The sequence below is a fragment of the Phocoena phocoena genome, chromosome 12 (genome assembly GCF_963924675.1).
Source record: "Phocoena phocoena chromosome 12, mPhoPho1.1, whole genome shotgun sequence".
NCBI lineage: Eukaryota > Metazoa > Chordata > Mammalia > Artiodactyla > Phocoenidae > Phocoena > Phocoena phocoena.
Genome location: NC_089230.1, coordinates 60,754,984 through 60,769,456, shown reverse-complemented (window position 1 = coordinate 60,769,456; position 14,473 = coordinate 60,754,984). Strand labels below are relative to the sequence as shown.

The window sequence follows — 14,473 nt, the reverse complement described above, 5'->3', positions numbered from 1 at the left end:
AAGTATGGAGAGCCAGGGCCCTGAGCTGGTAAGACTGATGGGGTAGAGTAATTATTTGTGAGCCTGTCTCCCATGCCAGAGTGGAGACTTTTCACAGGGAGAGGCCTGGTTTACCTTCACTGCCAAGCACTGTTTTGGCACTCAAGAGCTCTTTGTGAAACCTACAGAAGTAACGTTCACTGTGTTCAGAGAGCTGTTTGATATTGTTGGGTTTAAAACTGAAAGAACCAGGCCAAGGCAGATGCCAGATTTTGAAAGGTCTGAAATGCTAAAGAGCTTGGACCAGGAATGGGTCACTGAAAGTAGTGTGATTTAAAGACAGTCATTTAAAGACTCTGGGTCAGCATCTATTTATAAAATGGGAGGGGAGTGGCTGTTTGGCTCTAAACAGCCAAAAAAAGAAGCTTGTTAAAATTCACTTTGATTAGCACTGTGGGTATTTCCTTTTAAGTATTTACAAAAATTGATTTGGAAGGTATATTCCATTTTTCCTAATTTTTCTAGAAAGAAATACTAGCTCTATAAATATCCTCTTTGGAATTTAGTTTCTATCCCTGTAAAATGAGGAGCTAAAACTGATCTATCTTTTTTAGTTATGTTCTATAGTCAAGAACAAGTGATTCAAAGGGAAATAAGTTTAGCCTTTTGATTTGTGTTAGGATTTCATTTAATTTTTAAAATAGGCCATTTGGTACAAAATTCAAAGGGTACAAAAGGCTATATACAAGTGGAAAGTAAATCTCACTACCTTCCCTGTCTCTTCATCACTGTTTTTGTGGTTTCTTCAAGAGTGACTAGGTATCTTTAAGTTAAATGTCGGTTAATGAGAAGGTAAGTTTGGTTTTGATCAGTACCAAATGTTACACCACTATTAGGGTAACAAATTATATATAGTCTTAAAATTTTCTGTCTACCATTACTTTAATTCCTATATATTCTCAGCAAGGTTTATTTTTGCATAACTCATAATTGTTTTTAAGGTATTTTGATATGTATTATCTAATTTGCTCTAAAGCACCATCTATGGGTATGATTTACAACATTCTACCTTATAAGGCAGAATATAAATGTCATGTTTTCTGCCACATACGTATTTAGATGCTGTCAAAATGCCAAATGGGATGCTGATAATGGAGTAGTTTTATAAACTGTTACTATGACCTGTCCCCACAAAAATCATGAAAATGATCAACTGAGAGTTAAGAATTTGGAGAATGATTGGAAATTGTATGCATATGACAAGGGGCACTTATGCCTTATGGCCAGCCCTCAGAGGCAGGCTGCTGGGATTGCCACCCCCATCCCTGGGCAGTGAAGGGCTAGGGAGAGCTCCTGCTACGGGCTCATAGGAGTCTAAAGGCTGCAGTGACTACTATTGTTGAAAACGGAATAAAAAGTTCCAAAGAGACATCTACACCACACCTGTATCCACTTATTAAACTGCTGGTAGACTTGAAAGACATAAGACATTTGTTATCCTCTGACTTGCCTTACAAGTTCAGAGGAAAAGAGTGAGTATCTGGTGCCTTGTCCCTATAAATCAAGAGAAGAATGTTTACCTAGCATACTTAGAGTCACTAGGGAATCATCATGATGCCTCCCAACAGAAAATTCAAAACGGGAGGTGCTTCAGCTTATCTTCTTGGTCTTTAGCCATCACCACTTTCAATAAAGTAGAAATCCTTTAAAAATTACCATAAGTTTTATCTGCAACATTTTAAAAGATCACCCAGTAAGTGTGGGGGCACTTCCAGGCTCCATTTGGAGTATAGAAATGAGTAAGATACAGTGCTCTCAGTGAGCTTATATTATGGTCATAAGGAATACAACAACCCCCCTTCCAAAATTTATAATACAAGTTAGAATATAAGAATTATCTAAGAGAAACACAAAGGGGCTTCATTGAACATACCATAATACAACTCATAAATGTAACTCATATACTTTATATATACCTTATAATACAAGCTCATATACCCTAAAATTCAAAAATGTCTGCAGCTTTAGAACTTTTTGACAGACTCTGTTTCGGAAGGCCCAGAAATGAGCTCTTTCATCATTGTGTTTTATGAAGCTGAAGAAGGTCATAAACCAACATAATCTATAATACGCATTAATGCCAGGATACATGAAAGCCAATATATTATATAGCCAGACTTGTCTTATTCTCAGGAGAGAATTAAGTGATTGATTATGAAATCTTATTTCGTGCTCTTAAACGACTGAACATTCTTCCCAAATCGTTTAACTGGAGTTGTCATTTTTAAGCCATTTTTCGATTTAGAAAACTACTTTATAGGCTCTATTAGCTAAAGAATACATCTATCATTTTATATTGGCCACCTTCCAAATAAAGCACGCTCTTCATTTCATTGGACAGTTTCTAACACTATCTTTCATCAGAATAGAAATGGTTTATTTCTCATATTTAAAAACATTTACTGGAAAGAAAATCATGGAAAGTATGTTTTGCTTGGTTCTTCTATGTTCTAAGGAGCACGTACTTTTAGGTTTTCAAGATGACATGGGTTTAAGATGCATCGACACCTGTGGGGATTGGAGCACTTGGCTCAGCTCCTCTAAATTCCTGGGTCCATGGTTATTACCCTAATCTGCTCTCAGGCACTGTGTAAATTGAATGTGTTTGCCATCTTCTTAAGGTGAATTAATGAAAGACAGAGTTTTCTCATCACTAATTTTGGAAGGAAATTAGAGTTTATTTTAAAACACCCAGGAAGGGACTTCCCTGGTGGCACAGTGGTTGGGAGTCCGCCTGCCAATGCAGGGGACACGGGTTCAATCCCTGGTCTGGGAGGATCCCACATGCCATGGAGCAACTAAGCCCGTGTGCCACAACTACTGAGCCTGTGCTCTAGAGCCTGCAAGCCACAACTACTGAGCCCACGTGCCACAACTACTGAAGCCCACGCGCCTAGAGCCCATGTTCCTCAACAAGAGAAGCCACCACGATGAGAAGCCTGCGCACCGCAAGACTAGCCCCTGCTTGCCACAACTAGAGAAAGCCTGTGTGCAGCAGTGAAGACCCAACGCGGCCAAAAAAGCAAACAAACAAAAAAACCACCCAGGAAAATAAAATAGCTGTCTTGGTTTTACAGTGATCCAGTCACAATGTCTTTATAACACATGACATTGAACTCAAAAACTGAAGGAATAAACAGTACAAAAGATATTGCATTTCCTGTCTGATGAAGTACATTCCACTAGACCATAGCGAAGTTTTCATGTGATCTTGTGAACTCAAATACCTAGCCCTGTGGGGGTGATTCATATGACTAGCATGTGTTAGAGATTCAGTCCTTCCACAGGAGACTTAGTTTCTACAATGGCAAATCACACTTCTTGCTAAATATGCTTGCATTTGTCAATAGATGCAAGGGGAAGGAGGTAGAAACAGTGTTAAATAGATGAATCAATGAGCTCCCTTCCCACTGCTGAGAAAACAGCTACTAGGGCTCAGATACCGATAGTAGTTAATGAGCATGATGAAGGTGATCTTCAAATAGAAAGGAAAACCAATGAAACAAAGCAAAACAAAACAGAACAAAAAAACTGACACAACTACTACATTTAGTATTCCATACAGTACTTGTTGAATTTTTCAAAAAGCTTAGAGATGGGTGGAGGGAATACTCTCTGATACTTATATTAGATCTGCAGTGATATTTAGATTAGACTCCATCTCCAGAAAATGAGGTTGATTTGGGGGATTCACATGCAGGAAACATCCTGTCCCTACCATGTGCTGACTCTGTGCTAAATACATTTAGATAAATCACGGCTTTTAGTTCAGTCCTTGTATATACCAAACCCCAGCACTACATGAGAACTCAAGACTTTGAGGAGATCCTGAGGCAACCTAGGAACTGTATTTGCTCTTCCAGAACACCTTTTACAGAAATAATAGCAAGGCTACAGGGAGTAGAAGGAATGACAGCTTATATCTATTGAAATGATAGTGGTTCCTTTGGGATAAAAATTGAGGCAAGCCTAATGATGGGTTTAAAAGTAGGAAGTTGGTATCTGGATAGACAGAGATCTAGATAATCCAGCTGCACCTTAAAAGGTGGTATTCTTTATGTCTTAAAATTTTTCTTATATCTCAGTGAGGAAAAAAATCAAAGATGGTATCAAACCTATATATTTTTTGAGAGTCCTACTTTTTTATTTTGTAAAGAATATAATGTTTGATAAAATGTGGTTACACTTATGTATTACCATGAACTACAATGTACCTGTTTCAGTAATCACTGCCATAATTACATGATTCTGAACGTAATCCCTCCAAGAAAATCATACAAAGCACATTTTTCCTTTATTAGTATCCACAGAACAAATTAACCAGATGGAAAGCTCTCGTCAGCTGTTCTGGTTCATGGGAGACCAGTGCCATCAGGTCTCAGGAGAATTCTCATTTGACCTCTCTACACAAGACATTCAGCTTCCAACAAACTGGGCTTGTGAATATGTCCCTAGAGACTAATAGCAAGCATTCCACCACAATTCTGTGATGCTTGTTTTAGGTTATTTTTGATTGATGGCCTGAAGTTATGGCTTTAGTTATTTTTAAAATTGGTTAGTTTTCAAAAGTAGTGTTTGAGGGGTCTAGAAAATAGCCTCCTTCTTCAAAATGAGAACTACACTTATAATTGCACTTTCCATCAAGTCAAGTACACCTACAGCCAACTCACTCATGACTTTTCCATTCTAATCTCACTTGATCTGTGGGTGGGATCATAAGCAGCTAATAATGTTCTCATTTCATAGTTAAGGAAAGTAAGTGCCAGAAAGATTAAACGGTTTCCATAGCAGTAGTTTCCATGCTCGTGCTTAAGCAACTAGTGCAAAAATCTATAGCCTCTGCTTTCCAGCCCAATATTTTTCTCAGTATGTTATGTCTTGGGTTATAAGCAGAAAACAGATACGGAAGTACACACAGGTCTGTTCAACTCCACCCTCAGAACTAGGAAAAGAAACAAAGGAAAAAACTAAGAGTAGAACTTTACTAGTTATTCCAACTCCATGGTATTTTTAAATCTGTGAATCTAAATTTTCCCACTGTACAACATATACTTATTTTGTCTGGCCTAGTTTACACAGACTTTGGAGGATATATTTTTTCATATATCTCATTTAAGTCCACCCAAATTGTCAACTGTGTGTTGAAGTGAGAGAGACACACACAGTACAAAATAACTGTTACCAAATGTGGCAAAAGAAAAAGAGACATATGTATGAACTAATGGGAGCAACTTGTGTCCAGAGTGATCTGAGAAAGCTGCCGAGAGAAAGATTTTTAGCTGGACCTTGACCGAGAAGTAGGTGGTCAAGGGGGGGGGGCGGTGTGGTGACAAGAAGAAAGTCATTAGAGATAGAAGAAAAGTCATATGTGAAGGCTCAAAGGTGTAAAAAGACATAGTATATTTGAAGAATAGCGAGTCACGAGAAGTGGCTAAAGCATAGGTGTGGTGTGTGTGTATCAGATGGTACAGGGTTAGGAAAGGGATGAAGAGACAGTGAGAAAAGTAGACAAAGTAGCAAAGGGTCTCTATGCTAAGTAATGGACTTTATTTTATCGTCAAAGAAGAGCTGTTGGAGGCTTTTCTCCAAGGAAGGGAGATGGTCATGTGTCTGAGATTTTTCTTGAGTATTGTGGAAGATGTTCTGGAACTCCCAGGGAAATTGAGCTTATTTAGAGAGCAAAATTCATAGAGTAGAAACGTGCTTGGTTCCCCTCGGTAGAGGGAGAAACTTTTAATAATATCTTCAGTTCGATGTAAGCCACTATGGTCCATCAGAGATACGAGGAGGGCCTAAACAAAGATTTAAGGAATGCTTCTGAAGTGGAATCAACAGGATATGGTACCCAGTAAATATACGTAGGGGGTACAGGCAGGGAGAGAGGGGAGAATGATTGAAACCACTGCCTTGGCAGAGTAGGCGGATTGCATAACCACACACTGAAGACGGTTTCTATAACTCCTTATAGAGCACAGAGCAATATACTTTCATCAGTGAGGCTTCCAAAGTGCCCTTGACTGGCCATCAGCCCCTATCTGCCCTCACAGCAAGAGTTCAAATGAAAATCCTAAATGGAAAAACTAGCACAGGCAAATTCGCTTAGGTACAGTTCAAATTAAGATTCTGCATCCACTTTCCGTCTTCACCCAAGTTCCGTACATCAATCACACAAGTTTCAAAGACGTCAGCATTCTGAACTAACATTTCCCAAGAGCATTTTAATATTCCTTATGCCCTTTAGATTTCAATTCTTTCAAGTTCTTTCCTAAAGAAAAGCAGAAACAGATCTACTTCACAGAATCAGTGAAAGACCTGAACGGGCAATTGAAATAGTCATGTAGCACTCTCAGATGAACAGCAATGTATTTATACAGGCTGAATGAGGCTACTTTGAATAACCAGATGAAAATTAAGCCAGAAAACCCAACACACTTTGAACTGAAGAATAGTGCACTTTTACGTATGTGCAAAAGTAGTGATTGTGGCATTATTTTCACCCATTTAGCAAAATTTACAAATCATGTAGTAGAGATAGAAGTAATCTTAAATACCATTTACTGTATATCCTCTTATCAAGACACATAATCAATTTGATGGTTTTATATAGTACTGCCTGCCTCCACATGGAACAAAGAAAGCTATAATCAAATCAATGTAACAACTTATATTTGATATTTAGAATATAGGATATATGGTAATTCAACTCCCTCAAGTAAATAAAATTCCTCAAAACCACACCAACATAGAGACATTATTGGAAACCAGAAGGCCCAAATTATATCCTAGTACGTTTCAATTTCACCATAAAAAGTAAAAGCCCTCTCTTACTTTTGAAACTTGTAATCTCTGACACGACAGTAAGACACAGTTCGTGTCTTATTGTAAAGTAATATGACAAAGATCATACATACCGGAACCATGTTTTGGCTTTGCACACTTTCATGGTAACAGTATTGAAAGAAAGAGAGAAAACTTTGTCTCCTTCTCTCTTTTGCATCTGAAATGGTCACCCTGAGAAATTTACCCTTTGAATCAGCCCACAATTATCCCCATATCTTCGCTGTTTGGACAATAAACTCCATGACCACCATTAGCACACAAAAATATTCTCAGGATATTACTACATCCATATGGATTACTTCTCTGTTGACAAACATAAGGAAAGAACAGTTTAATATATATCAATACTACTTCTACTCATTTATCACCCACTCATTTTTTAAACTATTAAAAACAAAACATTACATATATAGAAAATAACGTTTCTAATTTATGCAAGGTATAAACATAATTTGGCTTAAGAATCAAATATTTTCCATAGTAGAAACCCTCTGCAACTTCCTAATCCCAACTAACTCCAGAAGTTAGATAATCTTCAATTGCATCCTAATTCTTGTGTTTATCATCATTATCATGCTTTTTTAAACAGTTTTAATAACAGTTATTATGTTTAATAACATGCTACCATATATTTATCATAATTCCTAATAATCAATTTTGGTTGTTTTTTAACTTTATAAAAATGCAATCATGGTGTATTTACTATTTTATAACTTACTTAGTTCACTCAGTAGTGAGGTTTATCTGTATTAAGGAGGGCACCTGTAATTCATCTGTTTTATTGCCATACAGCAGTATGTTATATGACCATACATCTACTTATTTATCTATTCTCCCTCTGATAGACATTCAGAGTCTCCTGCTACTAGGGCTACTATAAACTATGTTGCCACGAACATTCTTTCAGGTGACCTTTGCAAGATTTTATGAGTCACACATTTAGGGGAGAAATTACTGAGTCATATGAAGGATACATATTCAACTTTACAATATAATGAAAAATTGGTATTCAGAGTGGTTTATCCATTCATCGTTCATTCTTATTTCAGTGTGTGAGTTCCAGTTGCTCCTTATCCTCACCAACATTTCATATTGTCAGACTTGTTAATTTTTTCTGACCATGAGTACAAATTGTTTCATACTGAGTTGAATGAGCTTCCTTTAGAATATCTGTCATTTTAAAATGAAAAATATTTTTCTTATATCTTTTGCCCATTTTTCCATTAGTTTATTTTTAATTCTTATTGATGTTTTATATATTCTACATTTTAATCCTTTGTCAGTTATATACGCGGTAAATATCATCTATTAATCTGTCATTTTGTGGCTTGCTTTTCATTATTAATAGTATCCTTCAATGAGCAATTTTTTAAATTATCAGTCTTTTCTGCATCTGCTAAGTATATGGCTTACTCTTTCATTTGGTAAATGTGGTAAAATACAGTGATTCTCAATTTTAAACTAAAATTGCATTCCTGGGATAAACTCAGCTTATCACGATATTAACTTTTTCATATATCACTGGATTCAATTAGTTATTGTCTGTGCTACATTTTTTGTATTTACTGCAAAATTTACTATTATGAGTATGATTGGCCTATAAATTTTTCTCATGTTTTTATATTTTGGTAATCAAAGTTTTAATGGGTTCAAAATTAAGTGGATCATGTTTCTTGTTTTTAATTATTTGGTACAGTTTGTTAATATTGGTGTTATTTCTTCCTAAATCTTGGTAAAATCCACTGGAGAAGCCACGTGGCCTTGTATTTTACTTTATATGTAGGCTTTTAATTTCAAATTCAGTTTCTCTAATAGTTACCAACCAGTTAAAATTTTATATTTCTTCTTGTGTCCGTTTTAATGTTTTACTTATTTTTGAAGCTTCCCATTTTGCCCAAGTGTTCAAATTCTTTAAAGTTGTTCTGTTAATATTTATTCCGATTCACCTACATACTTATAATTTTTGTTGTTTTTCACCCCTTTAAGCTTCAATCTGAGCTCAGTGTCCTTTTCCTTGAAGAACACTGTTTGGTATTTACTTTAATATGGGTGTGCTATTGATATATTCAGTTTCTGATTGTCTGAAAATATCTTTTCTTCACCTTTTTTATCAGAAGATATTTTACCTGAGTATAGACTTCTAGGTTGGCTCCCATTTTCTTTCAGCCATTTTATCTTTCCATTGTCTACCTTCCATTTTTTTCTGTTGAGAAGTAGGTAACTTCTCAATATGTTGTTACTCTGGAAGTAATACTTTTAACCTACTTTTAAGATGTTATTTATCTTTGATTTTTAGTAGTTTTACCCAGAGGTGCCTAGGTTGTGTGTTTTTAGTCTGGGTGAGGGTCATAGTTTTTGTTTTGTTTTTTAAATTTGTAACATGATGTATTTTGTCAGTTTTAATAGACTGGCCATTATTTCCTCAATAAGAATTCTTCAAAATACACAAATGTATCTTGTCCAAAATACACAAAACAACTCTTTTTATATGGGGTTAATAATATTTGTTGATTAAATGGAATATTAAAAAATAGACTCCTTATCGATTTCCTGTCTGTGGTATATCTACCTTGCAATCCCTTCTCTCACTATTTCCATTAATTTTCACAAATCTCAGCTCAAAACACTTCACTCATCTATTCTCAATCATCGGTGGTTATATCTTTTCTATAGAAAACATATGTTCATCTCTAGCTTGAAACTTAGGCCATTGGTGATCTTGCCCAGCCTACTCTTCCAAACTTGTCCTCCAATCAGTACCTTCTCATGCCCTGCAAGCCACTTCAAATAGATTACTTGCTGTTTTCCACGCAGGCCTCATGTATTCAAGTATAAACATCTTTCCTAATTCTGCTGGTCAGTCTCAAGTGCCCTCCCTCAACATCTTCAGGAAAGGAGAGGTTTACACAGGCTCAGATCCTGGGCTTCAGTTTCTGACAGGTGTAGGATAAAATCCTGGATTTGGCATTTTTATCAGCCAAGTTATCTTGGCCTCTCTAAGCTTCTTCATCTGTCAAATTGAGATATTAATAATAGACCCATCCTACAGGATTGTTGTGAGGATTAAGAGAGAATCTACACAAAGTGGTTAACACAGTACATGGCTCTCAGGAAACACACGGGAGCATTAGAACTCACTGTTAGTATTTTTAACAATTCCTTCAAGGATGGTAGAGGCTGCTCTTTGCCCACCACAGCACCCATTCTGCCCTGTAATCCAGAGGTCAGGAACCTGCTGCCACCGCTGATACCACTACCACGACTACCTCTCACAACCCGAAAACAAGTCCCTGGACCCTGGAAAACCTGAGTCCAGGCATTCTGAATGGGGGAAACCACTCACATTTCTACGACCCAGCCTGCCAGCAGCAACAGCAGCAGGAACGCATCACTCCCACCTTCCAATGTACACACACCTGTTTGGAGTTAGCAAAGCCACATCTGCATCCTCAACACTAGCTGTAAGAGGGTCCAGGAGTTGTCTTTAGCTGCCTGACCTCTCCAACTAGGAGGAGGATAGAGCCAGGGTTGTGAGAACCAACCCATGATAGCTACCACACGATCCATTCAAATGCTATTTTCTCTAAGTTGTTCCGGAATTTTTCCCAGCTAAAAGTAATTTCCTTCCTCCTCCTCTTAACTGGTGTTTTTTAATTATCACTGGACATTAGAACCTTCTGGGAGCTGAAAAATCCTTATTCTCATTCTCTACCCCCAGAAATCCCAACTTAATCAGTTTCAAATAGGACTGCACTTTGGAAATTTAAAAAATTCTAACATGCATTGTGTTTAGAACCATTGCTCTAAATTATTATAACCTTTCATTTCTCCTTATCACGTCCAAACCTTTGTTTAGTTATTTATAAAATGTCCATACTCTTCCTACTGGATTATAAGCTCTCTGAGGATGGGATTTGAGTCTAGTCTATTTTTATGTCCTTCATAACTTCTAGATTACTGTGCAAAAAAAAAACACATATTTACCTGTTTATAGAATGAATGAATGGTGTGTGATGCCTTGCAAACCAGAGCATATTAAAGATACCCTGCATAGCCTCAAGTCCTTGCCTCTCTCCTGCTTGATATTCTCTCAACTATACTTTTTGGGAATCTGTTCAGCATAATAAAAATATAAGTGAGTATATTGCTCACAGCATTAAACTTCTAATCATTAACTCACCATATAACATAACTTGACACAAGATTATTCCTGGTTTTAAAAATAACATGTAAGAAACAGCATTCTCAGCTACAGAAGTTAGGACCAATAAACTCACATGCTTTTAGGTAAAAATCTAAAATCTAAGGGAGATAATTGGAAAAAGAAAGCCAAGTGCGTTCATGACATTGGACTTCTGAGCTATTTATCTTATCTTCATAGGTTCTTTGATGTATCGGTGTACCTCTAAATCAGTCTTCCAAAACTCCAGTATGCAATGATAAAAATTCTGTGCTTAAACTGTTGCATAATTGCAGAATCACTTTGACAGAAGTTTGGCAAGAATATAATCTAATCCTTTTGAAAAGTTTGACAAGAATGTCTAATTGATATTGATACTAATGTTTCTAAGTTCATGCCAGGAAGAGTTAAATGCTATTCAATTGGGATACTATTAAGATTTCTTATGACTCATAATTATAAATCAGCTCTGTTCAAGGATGTTAAATCTTTGAAAGCAAATATTTTTCAATATCTTTGCCAAATTAACCCTCAGATGGGGGCTCCTGAGAATCATATAGTCCCTATCCCCTTTCCTACAGTTTTTACCTGTTAGAAAATGATTAAAAACTAGCCATTTGGTCTGCTCTTGAGGACACTAGTTATTCTCTGATTATTCAAAAATATTAATGTAAGGGACAAAGAAGAGGGGGGAAAAAAGAGACAAAGGCCAAAAAAAAAAAGTACAGAATGATGTTTAGGAGCGAATGAGGTGGTAAAATGTAACCCGATTGGAAAAATTCATACTCTTGCCTCTGTTGCCTGCCCTCACACCACTTAGAACTGCTTTTATTAAAGGTCCAAATAGCTTTGAAAAGCTTTAAATAGTTTCAAGGTCTTCCTTTATCCTGAATGGACCCGGGTGAAAATCTGTTGGCAAGACTCACTATTCCCCAACTTCAGATGTAATCCTTTGCCATTCTCCCATTTGTCTATTCCCCTTCCTTCCCTGCTAATCAAGATCCTTCTTCTCTTCCTTCCTTCCTACCAGCCCTGAAAAAGCTTAACTTCCTTCAAATCTTCTTAGAAAGGTCTCCCTTTACTGTAGCTCCTCACCCCTTTCTATTAGTTGCTAAGAATTCTATATGGTTCTAGTGGAATGTGTATCATATTTATGGTTATAACACCTCTAAGAAACTCTATATAGATGTATTCATATACCCATAGTTAAATGATAGACTTTATGAAAATGAGGACTGAATTTCTTAGTGTACTTTCCCCAACTAAGAATAAGAGCACAAATGGTCAGTTTGTTCCTTATCTCAAATTATATTCACTATTACCAAGGTAAAAGCTAAGAGAATCCAGACTTCTTGAGGGCAGGGACTTCAACTATTACAGAGTAGACATCTAACACATGTTGACCTGGACCAAATGCCTACTCCCACTGTATAACTATAAAATGCAAAATTACATAGTTCTGAGATATTGAACTGACTCTTCTCACCCTCCCCAACTCCCTGACATTGCTTTTAAAAAACAGATGGAATAAGATGTACTTTCTCCTTTAAAAAACTGGAGAAAATAGGGTCAATTTTGTTAAGAATTTTTATGGAGCAAGGCCTATTATGTGATTAGAATGGGGATGGGGCAGGATCTTCTTGTACTTACATTTAGACAAGTATTTATATTCACTGATATATATTTCTATATCAATATTTATATTATAAAATAAATATTTATTTAGATTTTAGATATTTAGACTTCTGATCACCAAATGAAGTACAGGTATTATAATGTTGTATTTAGAGTGTTGTTTAAAATAAAAACTTGAAATTCTACCAATTTTGTGATACCTTTGGTGTTTCTTCATTTTATAATATACTAAAAGCCTCACAAAATGGAAGTAGTCTGGGAGTTCCTAAGTCCTGAGAGGCTGTGCTTCATGGTGCTATTATATACATCTAAAACTAAAGAAATATTAACAATGAAAATGGTATTTTCCATATTAAGTGATGAAAGTTAAAGGTATATACCGTATTTCACCATTAAGAGATAAAAACTTGATCACTGTGAACGTGAATAAAATTTGCATTTTTAAATCTTTCAGGGGATTTAGATCTATTTCCTCCAGTTTCCAAGCTCTCAGCAATCCTTTTAGTGTGTTTGTATTCACTAAAAAGGGACATTTCTGTGGAATTAATCAAATAGGGAATTCAGTGTTCCCTGCAGATAATTTTGCCATGTTCCCCTGGGAACTTCTAGTCTGAATTTTCATCTTTCCTGGGAAAAGACACATATATTCTAAATCCTTAGTCTTTTCTTTGTTAGTAAAGATCTGCTATAAACAGAATTAATGATAATGTACATTCAGCAAGACACTGCTGGAAACTTCATCATTAAAATAAAAGGTGGCAAAATATGTGAGAATGCAATTTGAATGTAGTAAATAAAAACTGGCATGAAAAATGCTATAAAAATCATCACAATAATTGATTTTCTGATTTTGCTAAAATTAAAAAACAAATTTCTGATGTGGAGAATTAGAAAATATTCATAGTTCCCAATATATTTATTTTCCAAGAAAATCAGTGGTACTATTTTTGGTGACAATGAAAAACTTGTGTTCGATGCCTAATTACACCCTTTTGAAATCCACGTGTTTTGTTTTTTAATTTACAAAATAACTAGAATTCTTATCCTGACCTTGGCTTTATGTTTTTCATTCTATAAAATGCTGCTGTTATTCTTCCTTCTGTGTACGTGTTAGTTTAGCCCTAAAACCTGAAGAATCCGATAGCTCTTTTCTACCTCTGATGGTTTTAACTGCATGTCCACATCTGGAAAACTGCTCAGTGGCAGTCACAAAGACCTAACACTTGGACTGAATCCTCACTGCTGAGGAGTTTTATTTGACCCAGCTAAGTGTGGGGCATTTAAGTGGAGATGTCCAGGAGGCAAATGAAGAACAGGCTAAAGCTAGAGATTTAAGTCAACAGTATATTTAGGGAGGTTGAAGCCACAGGTAAGGAGGACATCCCAAGGGAGAGTCTATGGTACAGGAAGACCTTAGGACTAATGTGCAGAACCCTCACTAGGTACCCAACAAAGAATTGGGAAATAAAAAGATGGCAGGGAAAGTGACAATGTACTTGATCAGTAATTTCTATTTCAGTTAGAGCAAAAAAAAAGACTCTTGTTATCCCCATGGAACTCCACCTCCAGCACTCTCCAACAAGACAGTAAGTGATGACAGTGAAAGCTCTATCGACGGTTCATATTTATACCCTTGAGGTGAAACCGTCCTATTTCAACACACATTACATTCTCATTGAATTCCACATTAGTGAATGAGGAATACAAGATGTTTTTTCCACACTCTGGCTGCTGGTTTAATGCATTTTGCTAGTAAAACACACAGGAACTGCCAAGATG

The 14,473-nt window shown here is 36.3% G+C and overlaps 1 protein-coding gene across 2 annotated transcripts in view; it reads left to right on the top strand.

Annotated features, from left to right (window-relative positions):
• Positions 1-14,473, top strand: part of FHL5 (four and a half LIM domains 5) — a 36,655-nt gene that overhangs the window by 9,105 nt on the left and 13,077 nt on the right. Inside the window, exon 2 of one of the 2 annotated variants that reach the window (XM_065889008.1) lies at positions 5,397-5,400. The exons of the other annotated variant lie outside the window; for it this stretch is intronic. The gene's annotated coding sequence lies outside the window, so the exon portion shown is untranslated. The remainder of the gene's footprint in view (positions 1-5,396; positions 5,401-14,473) is intronic. 2 annotated transcript variants of the gene reach the window in all.